Here is a 14,687-nt window from a genome sequence, read left to right as displayed (position 1 = left end):
GGCAGCAGAAGAGTAAAGGTCTTATTAAACCCCTGTGTTCTCTTTCTCAAAAGGGAGAACCAGGCTGCTTACTCAATCCACCGTCTTCACGTACTAGAGAAGCCAAGTAAATATTTGCTAAATAATGAAAGTTGACTGGACACCCATGGCATGTGGAGCACAACAAAGGACAGGATCCAGGTTCTCTTTCCACCTGAGCCAAAATACAAAGCACAGAAATAGGACTGGTTAGTTAGAAAACTGTGTCATTAAAAGAACCGGTTACTTTAGCATCGTCACAATACTCGCATAATTCTGACCTTCCTCACTGCCTGTGTTTATATTTCTTAAGAGTCTAGACTAGGTATCCACTAAGGTTTCTGTCACGTTTTTAGGGGAAAAGTAACAAATTTTCTCACCAAGAAAAAATTTTCTCCCTGAATTAAAATAATTCAGGGAATTGGATCTGAACTATGTCTCATTCAAATTTCTGATTTTTTTTTTGCAAGCAAACTGACAGAAGTGATGATTTTTAAACCCAGAACAAAAATTATTTCACAAAATTAGAGCCTTACTCTGAGTGACACATTAATAATAGAATATAATACTGAATAAATTGCATTAATTTTGTCACTTCATAACAAGAGGACAGCAAAAGGGTGATTAAATTTAACTCCCTGACACAAGAGATAACTCCATACCAGATGCAGTGTTTTATTGTGTAGAAAAAGGCATCTTTGCCTTTCCTGGTCTAAACAGTGAAGAAATGACACATAAAAAGATTCCTAAACTTCAGCTTACTGAACAGCTCAAATTAAACTGAGTTTATTTTTTAAATTACGTTTATTTTTAACACAGTAATAAATGTACACAGTAAAATAGAAAAAAAGTCAAGTGGCACTGAAGAGACAGAAGAAAACTTGGTTTTTCTTGCTTTCATTGTTGTTCAGTTGCAAAGTTTTGTCCAACTCTTTGCAACCTCATGGACTGTAGCCTGCCAGGCCATTCTGTCCTTCAGAATCTCCCAGAGTTTGCTCAAATTCATTCCGTTGAGTCGGCGATGCTACCTTTCAATCTCGTTGTCCTGTGTCGCCCCCTTTTCTTTTGCTTTTTATCTATCCTAGCATCAGGGTCTTTTCCTACAAGTTGGTTCTTCGCATCAGATGGCCAATGTATTGGAGCTTCAGCTTCAGCAACAGTCCTGACTCAACAATATTGAAGGTTGATTTCCTGTAGGACTAACTGGTTTGATCTCCTTGCTGTCCAAGAGACTCTCAAGAGTCTTCTCCAGCACCACCATTCGAAAATATCAATTCTTTGGCACTCAGTCTTCTTTATGGTCCAACACTCACATCTGTACATGACTGCTGGAAAAAACTTAGCTTTGACTATATGGATCTTTCTTGGCAAAGTGATATCTCTGTTTTTAATATGCTGTCTAGGTTTGTCGTAGCTTTCCTTCCAAAGAGTGTCATTTAATTTAGTGGCTGCAGTCACCATCCACAGTGATTTTCATGGCCAAGAACATAAAATCTGTTACTGCTTCCACTTTTTCCCTTTCTATTTGCTGTGAAGTAATGGACCAGATACCATGATCTTATTTTTTTGAATATTGAGTTTTAAGCCAGCTTTTTCATTCTCCTCTTTCACTTTCATCAAGGAGCTCTTTAACTCCTCTTTCCTTTCTACCACTAGAGTGGTATCTTCTGCATATCTGTAGTTATTGATATTTCTCTTGGGAATTGTGATGCTACCTTGGGATTCATCTAGCATGGCATTTCACATGATATACTCTGCATAAAAGTTAAATAATCAGGGTGACAATATAAAGCCTTGACATACTCCTTTCCCAGTGTTGAACCAGTCCATTGTTCCATGTCTGGTTCTAACTGTTCCTTCTTGACCTGAATACCATTTTCTCAGGAGACAGGTAAGGTGGTCTGGTAGTCCCGTCTCTTTAAGAATCTTCCACAGTTTGTTGTGACCCACACAGTCAAAGGCTTTAGCATAGTCAATGAAGCAGAAGTAGATGTTTTTCTGAAATTCCCTTGCTTTCTCTATGATCCAACGGATGTTGACAATTTGATCTCTGGTTCCTCTACCTTTTCTAAATCCAGCTTGTACATCTGGAAGTTCTCAGTTCCTGTACTGTTGAAGCCTAGCTTGAAGAATTATGAGCATTACCTTGTTAGCATGTGAAATGAGTGCAATTGTGTGATAGTTTGAATACTCTTTGGCCTTGCTTTTCTTTTGATTGGAATGAAAACTGACCTTTACCAGTCCTATGGCCAATTGCTGAGTTTTCCAAATTTGCTGCAGCACTTTAACATCATCATTTTTTAGGATTTTAAATAGCTCAGCTGGAATTCCATCATCTCCACTATCTCTGTTTGTAGTAATGCTTCCTAAGGTCCACTTGACTTCACACTCCAGGATATTCAGCTCTAGGTGAGTGAGTGACCATACAATCATAGTTACCTGGGTCATTAAGATCTTTTTGTGCAGTTCTTCTGTGTATTCTTGCCACCTCTTCTTAATCTCTTCTGCTTCTGTTAGATCCTTGCCATTTCTATCCTTCATCACACCCACCTTGCATGAAGTGTTTCCTTAATATCTCCAATTTTCTTGACGAGATCTGTAACCTTTCCTATTCTATTGTTTTCCTCTATTTCTTTGCATTGTTCATCTAAGAAGGCCTTCTTATCTCTCTTTGCTGTTCTCTGGAACTCTGCATTCAGTTGGGTATATCTTCTTCTTTCTCCCTTGCCTTTTATTTCTCTTCTCTTCTCAGCTATTTGTAAATTCTCCTCAGACAATCACTTTATCTTCTTGCATTTCTTTTTCTTTGAGATGGTTTTGGTCACTGCCTCTTATACAACGTTATGAACTTCTGTCCATAGTTCTTCAAGCACTCTGTCTACCAGATATAATCCCTTGAATCTATTTGTCACCTCCTGAATGGCCTTGTCATGATGAAGGGGCTTGGATAACTCAATGGAGCTGTGAGCCATGCCCTGCATGGCCACAGAAGACGGGCAGGTAATAGTGAAGAGTTCTGACCAAACATGGGTCACTGGAGAAGGAAATGGCAACCCATTTCAGTATTCTTGTCTGGAGAACCCCAGAGAGAGTATGAAAAGGCAAAAAAATATGACACCGGAAGATGAGTCCCCCAGGTCAGGAAGTGTCCACAATGCTGCTGGGGAAGGCTGGAGGAAAATTAGTAATAGCCCCAGTAAGGATGAAGTGTCTGGGCCAGAGCAGAAAGGATGCTCAGCTGTGGATGCGTCTGGTGGTAAAAGTAAAGGCCAACACTATAAAGGACAGCATTGCTTCCCAGGTGGCACTAGTGGTAAAGAAACCACCTGCTAATGCAGGAGGCATAAGAGACTCCGGTTGATCTCTGGGTTGGAAAGATCCCCTGGAGGAGGGCATGGCAACCCGCTGCAGTATTCTTGCCTGGAGAATCCCATGGACAGAGGAATCTGGAAGGCTACAGTCCATAAGGTCACAAAGACCTGGACATGACTGAAGCAACTTGGCATGCACAGGAATGTGGAATATTAGATCTGGGAATCAAGGTAAATTGGATGTGGTCATGCAGGAGATGGCAAGAGAGAACATCAACATCCCAGGAATCAGTGAACTAAAATGGATGGGAATGGGCAAATTTAACACAGATTACCATTATATCTACTACTGTGTAGTCTAGTCAAAGCTATAGTTTTTCCAGAAGTCATGTATGGATGTGAGAGTTGGACTACAAAGAAAGCTGAGTGCTGAAGAATTGATGCTTCTGAATTGTGGTGTTGGAGAAGACTCTTGAGAGTCCCTTGGACTGCAAGGACATCCAACCAGTCCATCCTAAAGGAAATCAGTCCTGAATATTCATTGGAAGGACTGCTGCTGAAGCTGAAACTCCAATAATTTGGCCACCTGATGCGAAGATCTGACTCGTTAGAAAAGACTCTGATTCTGGGAAAGATTGAAGGCAGGAGGAGAAGGGGATAACAGAGGCTAAGACAGTTGGATGGCATCACTGCCTCGATGGACATGAGTTTGAGCATGCTGCAGGAGTTGGGGATGGATAGCGAGGCCTGGTGTGCTGCAGTCCAGGGGGTTGCAAAGAGTCAGACATGATTAAGCGACTGAACTGAACTGAACTGTGGGCAAGAATCCTTTAGAAGAAATGGAGTAGCCCTCATAATTAACAAAAGAGTCTGAAATTGGGTGCAGTTTCAAAAATGACAGAATAATCTTGGTTCTTTTCCAAGGCAAACCATTCAACATCACAGTTATCCAAGTCTATGCCCCAAACACTGATGATGAAGAAGCTGAAGCTGACCCATTTTATAAAGACCTACAAGAACTTCTAGAACTAACAACAACAACAACAAAAAAAGATGTCCTTTTCATTATAGGGGATTGGAATGCAAAAGTCGGAGGTCAAGAGATACCTGGAATGACAGGCAAATTTGGCCTTGGCTTACAAAATGAAGCAGGGCAAAGGCTAACAGAGTTTTGTCAAGAGAACACACTGGTCATAGCAAACACCTTCTTCCAACAACACAAGAGAAGACTCTACATATGGACATCACCAGATGGTCAATACTGAAATCAGATTGATTATGTTCTTTGCAACAAAAGATGGAGAAACTCTATACAGTCAGCAAAAACAAGACCAGGAGCTGACAGTGGCTCAGATTGTGAGATCCTGATTGCAAAATTCAGGCTTAAATTACAGAAAGTAGGGAAAAACCACTAGGCCATTCAGGTATGACCTAAATCAAATCCTGCCTGCATATCTCTTGTCAATAGCCCCACTCCTCAGATGCGCTGACTTTCAATGTTTAAGCTATTTCTTCTGGTATTTATTTCTGTACTTGTAAATAACTTGCTTATATTAATATGTCTTGTTCAACAATTTTAGGTAATATCTATTCATTTTTATATTTCAGGAAATGAGGATTTCTTGCTCTTATACCTCTCTCTTTTCATCTCTTTCTTTACTGTTAATCTCAATTTTTGTTAAATCCATATTCAATACTTACATTAGTATACCTGTATAAATAACATTTATTACTATTCATTGGAGTATTATATTGGTAGTATACTAGTAAAAATTGAGTCATATGTTATTATTGTTTCCCTTGTTGTATAATGTTTTTTCCTAGAGATAATAATTATTTTGGTTTTTTATTGTTTAAATTTTTAAAATCTATTCAGAAAGTTATAGGTAATAGTAGATCAGATGATGAAATCCTATTGATATCTTAGAACCTTAGGGTAAAAGTAATAGGAGAAAAAGTCGTAGGGGTAAAGTAGCACTTTTAAGTTTATAAAGTCATTTGCATGACTATAAAGCGAAGATATCATGAGAAACGCTGGACTGGAAGAAACACAAGCTGGAATCAAGATTGCTGGGAGAAGTATCAATCACCTCAGATATGCAGATGACACCACCCTTATGGCAGAAAGTGAAGAGGAACTAAAAAGCCTCTTGATGAAAGTGAAAGTGGAGAGTGAAAAAGTTGGCTTAAAGCTCAACATTCAGAAAACGAAGATCATGGCATCTGGTCCCACCACTTCACAGGAAATAGATGGGGAAACAGTGGAAACAGTGTCAGACTTTATTTTTCTGGGCTCCAAAATCACTGCAGATGGTGACTGCAGCCATGAAATTAAAAGACTCTTACTCCTTGGAAGGAAAGTTATGACCAACCTAGATAGCATATTCAAAAGCAGAGACATTACTTTGCCAACAAAGGTTCGTCTAGTCAAGGCTATGGTTTTTCCTGTGGTCGTGTATGGATGTGAGAGTTGGACTGTGAAGAAGGCTGAGCGCCAAAGAATTGATGCTTTTGAACTGTGGTGTTGGAGAAGACTCTTGAGAGTCCCTTGGACTGCAAGGAGATCCAACCAGTCCATTCTGAAGGAGATCAACCCTGGGATTTCTTTGGAAGGAATGATGCTGAAGCTGAAACTCCAGTACTTTGGCCACCTCATGCGAAGAGTTGACTCATTGGAAAAGACTCTGATGCTAGGAGGGATTGGGGGCAGGAGGAGAAGGGGACGACAGAGGATGAGATGGCTGGATGGCATCGCTGACTCGATGGATGTGAGTCTGAGTGAACTCCGGGAGTTGGTGATGGACAGGGAGGCCTGGTGTGCTGCGATTCATGGGGTCACAAAGAGTCGGACATGACTGAGCAACTGAACTAAACTGAACTGAACTGAATGCGAAGACTCAGGATCTGAAAGAGAGAGCTGTGTTCTTTTACTGATCTCAGATTCCACATAAGTCAATAGTATAATTCAGTTGTTAAAATACAATCTTAGGCTATATTAACTAAAATATACTCTCCAGAACAGATGGTAATTCTAGTCTATCCATGTTACATAAGCAATCTATTCTGGTTCCACATTTTAAGAAATGCAAAATTCATAAAACAATAACCAGCATACATCAGCCAATGTTATGAGAATCTGAAGAATACGTCCTATGAGAAATAGTTGAAGGAAATTGACAGGACATTTAACCTGGAAATGTCTTAGGGAGAAGTTACAATTGTCTTCAAATATTTGAAAAGCTATTGTGTAAAAAGTGAGATAGATTTATGCTCCCTGAGTGCGGGCAGACGTAGAACCAACAGGTGAATGTCAGAGAGGCAGACTCAGTTTAGGGAGCACAGAACTTTCTAACAACTGGGATCTACTCACATCTGTGGTGGACCCTGCCTTTCCCTTCCAGCATCCAATCTCCTCTTTGCTTTGCTGGTGATAGCACTTTATGCTGGACCCTTGGCTGACCCACTGAAGATTCGTTTCCTACTTTTCCTTGGTATGGCTATGAAATTAGGTTCGGGCCAGTGGGATGTAAACAGAAATGATCCACTTGCTCGTACACTTCATAGAAAAGGAGCAGTCCCTCTTCCTGGGCTTCCCAGGTGGCTTAGTGGTTGAGAATGCACCAGCCAATGAAGGAAACACAGGTTTAATCCCCAGGTTGGAAAGACCCCCTGGAGGAGGAAGTGGCAAGCTACTCCAATATTCTTGCCTGGAGAATTCCACTGACAGAGGAACCTGGTGGGCTCAGTCCATGGGGTTGCAAAGAGTTGGACCCAACTGAGCATGCATGCATGCACACATTTCTTCTTTCACTCTCACTCTCCCTACAGTCTGGAATGTGGTCATGAGAAATCTTTGATCCTCTGGACAAACCTAGAAACTGCAAAGCAAAGATGGAAGGAGCTTGAGTTCCCAGTACCAATATCCAACACTCCTCTCTCGGCTTGAACTACACAAACTGTTAACTAAGAGAGAAACTATCCAGTTAAATTTTCTGCCTGGTTAAGCCACATGTTTGGATCTTTGTGATACTAGTCATAAATTGTATATTAAAATAATGGAGATGCCTTCCAAATACTGGTCTTCAGGAGGTCATCCTTGACTCATCCCTTCCTTTTATTCCACTGTTTTTTCCAACACCCAAGAAATTAAATCATTTCTGACATTCTCTACCTGAAGTTAACATCAGATCCCACAGCTTAAGGACTCAGCCCTAAAGATTGTCCCTTCTGCTCCCTTTAGATGCCCATCACAAGTCCAGGCTATTACTTGTACTTCTGACCTATGGGCTATAGATGGGAGATTCCCACAAACCTCTCCTTAGGTTCAATGAGTTAGCTAGAGTGGTTCACAGAACTCAGAGAAACATTTGCTTACATTTACCGGTTTATTGTAAAAGATGTTATGAAGGACACAAGGACACCCTGGACACCTGGCTGTCCAGCGGTCAGGACTCTGAGCTGTCACTGCCAAGGGACCAGGTTCAGTCCCCAGTAGGGGAACTAACACGCTCTTCCAAAACAAAAAAAAGGATATAGATGTAACAGATGTACAACCTGATGGAAGAAAGAAATGCTAAGGGCAAGGTATAGGGAAAGTGGTGTGGCGTTCCCAGGCTCTCTCTGAGCACGCCACCCTTCCAGCACCTCCATGTTTTCACCAACTCAGAAGCCCTCTGATCCCTGTGCTTTTGTGTTTTTAAGGAGCCTTCATTACATAGACATGATTGATTAAATCATTGGCCTTAGGTGATTAAACTCATAAAATCAGGCATGACCAAAAGGGGTTTGTTACAAATAACAAGACATTCCTCTGACCTTTCTGGCTCTGGAGCTGTTTCAGGAGCCAAGGACAAATGATCAAATACTGCAGCAAAAGATGCTCCCATTACTTTTCCAGCTTGGGAAATTCCTAGGATTCTGAGAGCTACGTGCCAGGAATAGGGATGAAGACCAAGCATACACTTCTTCTTTTAAATAACAATATCCCACTTATTTCTATACGCTCTAAGCCCAACCAGACAATTGTCTCTTAAATCAGTTAAGAGATGAAAGAACACAAAGACATTTACACTGTCTTTTTAAATTACTTTATTATCTTTACTGGTGCTCTTTGTTTTTACTATGTGGATTTGAATTGTTTCTTGGGGTCACTTGCTTTAATTCTGAAGAAATCCCTTGGTTATGTCTTTTCTTTTTCTTTTATTATTCCTGAATCCAAAGAGGAGAAATTCTGATGGGCAAAAATGTGGTTTCCTGCAATAATGAACAACAAAGAGAAAAATGGAGAAGTAGGTAAAATCAAACAGGCAAATGCATAGCCAGCTACGCTAAAGCATTTGTTCAGTTGCATTACTAGAAACTTGAATAAGCCTGCCTTACTGAGTCATTGAATTTCACCTGTTTCAACTATATTGCCAGATACGGGTCTTGGTGTTCTTAAGTGTACTTTATTATGTAATGCTTAAGAACTCAGGCTTTAAAACAAGACAAAGCAAAGAAAACCATACACGCACACACAAAAACAGAACTTGGGTTTTTCATCAGATAGAGATGAATTCAAACCTTGAATATGCCACCTACAAAGACTGTGACTTTGGGAAAGTTACTTAAACCTCCACAAATCTTATTTACCCAACTACAAAACAGTATATACCACATAGAGTTGTTTCACAGTTACATGAGAAATGCATGTAAAGTGTTTAGCCTTCCACACAAATGCTCAGTAACTGTATGGGCGTGCTCTGTCAGTCATGTCCAACCCTTCGTGATTTCATGGACTGTAGCCTGCCAGGCTCCTCTGTCCATGGAATTTTCCAAGCAAGATTACTGGAGTGGGCTGTCATTTCTGCTGCCTGGTCATCTTCCCAACCCAGGGAAAGCAAGCTTTAAAATCATAGTAAGGGAATTCCCTGGTGGTCCAGTGGTTAGGACTTTGCAATTCCACTGCTAGGGGCTAGGGTTCCACTCCTGGTCAGGAAACTGGGATCCCATATGCTGCACAATGTGGCCAGGGAAAAAAATAGTAATATTGGACTTGACCTTTAGTTAAAACTTTATTTTTCAGAGTATAGTTGATATACAATGTTGTATTAGTTTCAGTTGTAAAACAAAGTGAATCAGTTATACATACACATATATCCATTCTATTTTATATTCTTTTCCCATATAGGCTATTACAGAATATTGAGTAGAGTTCCATGTGCTATACAGTAAATCCGTATATATATATATATATATATAGTAGTGTATATATATTAATCCCAATCTCCTAATTTATCCTCCTCCCACCCTTTGCCTTTGGTAACCATAAGTTTGTTTTCTATACCTGGGATTCTATTTCTGTTTTGTCAATAAGTCCACTTGTACCATTTTTTTTGGATTCCACATATAAACGATATCATATGATATTTGTCTTTCTCTGACTTATTCACTTAGTGTTGAACTTCAGTTCAGTTCAGTTCAGTTCAGTCGCTCAGTCGTGTCCAACTCTTTGTGACCCCATGAATCGCAGCACGCCAGGCCTCCCTGTCCATCACCAACTCCCGGAGTTCACCCAGACTCACATCCATCGAGTCAGTGATGCCATCCAGCCATCTCATCCTCTGTCGTCCCCTTCTCCTCCTGCCCCCAATCCCTCCCAGCATCAGTCTCTTCCAATGAATCAACTCTTCGCATGAGGAGGCCAAAGTACTGGAGTTTCAGCTTTAGCATCATTCCTTCCAAAGAAATCCCAGGGTTGATGTCTTTCAGAATGGACTGGTTGGATCTCCTTGCAGTCCAAGGGACTCTCAAGAGTCTTCTCCAACACCACAGTTCAAAAGCATCAAGTGTTGAAGAGGAAAAGTTAAAATTTTACATAACCTCCTTCTCCTTCTACCTCTGTAACTCAGCTTGCCCCTTACAAAGTCTACATCACGTAGGTCTTAGAAAGTGGGGACTTGCAATACTAGGAACTGGAGTTTATCTCACTCACCCTTGTCCTGCTCTTTGCAATCACCCAGCCCCTACAAACCTGCTTAATTACACCTGTCCAGGCCAGACGTCCGCCTCCCCATCTTGACTGCTGTTCCCTCGAGTGATTCCCCTTAGTTTAAACTAGCCTATTAACAGTTAGAGTTGCCCACTACAGTCTGTCTATGAAAACTCTGTAATCCCCTTGTTCAGCGCTCAGAGCTTGGAGTGTTAACTCCTCTGGGCCCAGCAGCATAATAAACCTGAGTTCTCCAGTTCTCCGAGTGTGGTGCTTGGTTTCTCGAGTACTGGTTTCTGCGACGGTGTAATGTCTAGGTTCATCCATGTCACTGCAAACGGCATTTTTTCATTCTTGTATAGCTGAGCAAATGTTCCATTGTATATATGTACCACATCTTCTCCATCCATTCATCTGTTAATGGGTATTTAGTTTGCTTCCCTGTCTTGGCTAAACCTAGCGGCAATGAACACTGGGGTACATATATCTTTTTAAATTATGGTTTTCTCAGGATGGACTTGGGATTTTACCGTGATGGGAAATAGATCTCAAATTTATTTTTAAAATTATTTACCTATTTATTTGATCTTTTTTTTTTCCTTCTTGGCTGCACTGGGTCTTTGTTGCTGCACGCAGGCTTTCTCTAGTTGCTGTGAGCAAGGGCTACTCTTCATTGTAGTGCACGGTTTCTCATTGCAATGGCTTCTCTTGTTGCAGGGCATGGGCCCTAGAGTGCTCAGACTTCAGTAGTTGCACTTGGTGGGCTCTAGAGTGCCAGCTCAGTAGCTGTGATGCACAGGTTTAGTTGGTCCACAGCATGTGGCATCTTCCCGGACCAAGGATGTCCCCTGTATCAGCAGGCAGACTTTTAACCATTGCACCTCCAGGGAAGCCTTCAAATTTATTTTTATATTGTAAATGATTGTATAACTGTTGTGTTACATTCAAGGTTTAAAAATCGTGTTCCATTTTCTGAGTTTGAAAAGTTATGTTCAAGCTTTACACAAAGATGTAGGAAGGATTTTATCCTTTAAAAATTAAAAACTTTAGATGGACTCCCCATGCATCACATCTTTCTGCCTGGGAGTTATTTTTAAGGTGCCATGAAGGCAGCCAGATTTTGCAGTTCAGTTCAGTTCAGTCGCTCAGTCGTGTCTGACTCTTTGTGACCCCATGGACTGCACCACGCCAGGCGTCCCTCTCCATCACCAGGTCTCGAAGTTTACTCAAATTCATGTCCATTTAGTTGGTGATGCCATCCAACCATCTTGTCCTCTGCTGTCCCCTTCTCCTCCCGCCTTCAATCTTTCCCAGCATCGGGGTCTTTTCCAATGAGTTGGCTCTTCGTATCAGGTGGCCAAAGTATTGGAGCTTCAGCTTCAGCATCAGTCCTTCAAATAAATATTCAGGACTGATTTCCCTTAGGATGGACTGGTTGGATCTCCTGGCAGTCCAAGGGACTCTCAAGAGTCTTCTCCAACACCACAGTTCAAAAGCATCAATTCTTCAGCGCTCAGCTTTCTTTATAGTCCAGCTCTCACATCCATACATGACTACTGGAAAAATCATAGCTTGGATTAGATGGTAGGCAAAGTAATGTCCCTGCTTTTTAATATGCTGTCTAGGTTGATCATAACTTTTCTTCCAAGGAGCAAGCGTCTTTTAATTTCATGGCTGCAATCACCATCTGCAGTGATTTTGGAGCCCCCCCCGCCCCCCCCCGCCCCCCCCCCCGCCAAATAAAGTCTGTCACTGTTCCCATTGCTTCCCCATCTATTTACCATGAAGTGATGGAACCAGATGCCACAATCTTAGTTTTCTGAATGTTGAGCTTTAAGCCAACTTTTTCACTCTCCTCTTTCACTTTCATCAAGAGGCTTTTTAGTTCCTCTTCACTTTCTGCCATAAGGGTGGTGTCATCTGCATATCTGAGGTTATTGATATTTCTCCTGGCAATCTTGATTCCAGCTTGTGCTTCCTCCAGTCCAGCGTTTCTCATGATGTACTCTGCATATAAGTTAAATAAGCAGAGTGGAGCATTAGAGGGCAGCAAGCCATGCAAAGAAAGACCTCCAGAAATTAGCCTAGGGTAACCTTGAGTCTTTGGTTAAATACAAAGTTAAATATGTACGTTCCAAGACAAATGTAGGCCTGGCCAAAATAGCTACTAGGGGATCAGTGAGATCATCTGAGGCTTTGGTAGTCACACAGTACTGGGAAATATTGGAATTCCAACCAACCAGAATACAGAAATCTTGCTGAACAACCGTAGTGTTACTCAACAACTCTTAAGACCACAGTAAACTCATGCCTTAAGAGTAAGACTACTCTTGCCCAGAGTTAGATCCATTTTAATAAAACTTTAAAAAAAGTCTGAACAAGAAAAAGTAGACCCCTCAACAGATGAATAACCTGTCAGAACAGAAATTTCAAGACTTTTTGAAAAAAGAAAGCAAAATCTACCTTCCAAAAAAGGAAAAATTTACAGTGCCCAACAGACAATCAGAAATAACTCAGCATATGAAAAAGAAGAAAAATATAACTTATAGCTGGAAGGAAAAAAGTCCATAGAAAAAGAAATGATGGAATTGGCAAAGACTTTAAAAAGAGTTATTATAAATATGTTAGAAAATTTAAATGAAAAATGAATATAATGAGTATGATAGATTGAAAAATAGCTTCCCCAAAGATTTTGCATCCTAATCCTGAATCCTGTGAATATTACCTTATGAGGCAAAGTTTTTATGGATGTGGTTAAGAATCTTGAGATGGGAGTTATGTGTGTGTGTGTGTGGTCAGTTGCTGAGTCATGTCCAACTCTTTACAATCCCATGTACTGTAGTCCACAAGGCTCCTCTGTCCACGGAAATTTGGAGGCAAGAATACTGGAACAAGTTGCCTTTTCCTACTCCAGGGGATCTTCCCAACCTAGGGATGCAACCTGTGCTCTTGAATCTCCTGCATTTGCAGGTGGGTTCTTTACCACTGAGATACCAGGGAAGCCCCTATGATCTTAGCCAAAAGGAGTTTATCTGAGTGGGCCTGAAGTACAATCACATGTACCCTTACAAGAGGAAGGCAGAAGGAGATTTAAACCTCCCCTTCAAACACACACACAGAAGAGAAGACGGAGCAGGGAGAGATTTGAAGGTGTGGACCCTAAAGACTAGAGTGATATGACGACAAGCCAAGAAATTTTGGTAGTCCCCAGAAGCTGGAAGAGGCATGCAACAGATTCTCTCTAGAATCTTAGAGAGGGTGACCCCCTTTGATACCTGTACTTCAGTAATACTGATTTCAGACTTTTGGCCTCCTGAACAGTGAAGGAAAACTTTTTCTGTTGTTTATAGAAACCCATTATATGCTGTCATATATATGCCATATAAACCCGTTGAATACATGGCATCATTGACTCAATGGACATGAGTTTGAGCAAGCTCCAGGAGATGGTGAAGGACAGGGAAGCCTAGTGTGATGCAGTCCATGCGGTCACAAAGAGTCAGACAAGACTGCACAACTGAACAACAATAGGAACCCAGTGTGTAGTAATTTATCATGGCAACTGCAGGAAACCAATACAATGAGGGAATACAGAGGGAGCTCAACAGAGAAATGAGAATTATGTTTTAAAAGCGAATGAAAATAATAGTGAAACAACAATGAAAACTACAATATTCAAAATGAAAATAATCACTGGATTTTTGCATATTTACATAATATTGGATACTTTAGTGGGAAAAGATTAGTAGTCTGAAAGATGGGGCAATGAAAATTAAACAAACTGGACATAAAGAGATAAAAAGAGTGAAAATAAAATGAAAAGAACCTTGGTGTTTCATTATGAGACAACATCAGGTGGTCTAAATATTTAAACAAGAAACAGTACTCAGTTTGTGCATATACTTTTAGGGAAAAAAGAAAAGAGCACTTACCACTTAATTTCACAAGGCCAGAATTACCCTGTTATCGAAATAAGACAAGGACATTACAGTAAGAGGTAATTTTGGATAAGTAACCTTTATAGGGCTTCCCAGGTGGCTCAGTGGTAAAGAACCCACATGCCAATGCAGGAGATGCAGGAGACTCAGGTTCAATCCCTGAGTTGGGAAGATCCTTGCAGAAGGAAATGGCAACCCACTCCACTATTCTTGCCTGGGAAATCCCATGGACAGTGGAGCCTGATGAACTACAGTTCATGGGATTACAAAAGAGTCCAACATGACTTAGCAACTAAACAACAATAACAACCTCCATAGACATAAAAGAAAAAGTATTTAACAAAATGTTAGCATACTGAATTCAGCAATGTATGGAATATAAGGATAGTATATCATGGTCAACAGTTTGTAGGCAAGAATGCAAAGTTAGTTCAATAATAAAAATCAGTC

Source organism: Bos indicus x Bos taurus, chromosome 15 (genome assembly GCF_003369695.1).
Source record: "Bos indicus x Bos taurus breed Angus x Brahman F1 hybrid chromosome 15, Bos_hybrid_MaternalHap_v2.0, whole genome shotgun sequence".
NCBI classification, from domain to species: Eukaryota; Metazoa; Chordata; class Mammalia; order Artiodactyla; family Bovidae; genus Bos; species Bos indicus x Bos taurus.
Note: the sequence above shows the minus strand (reverse complement) of the source record.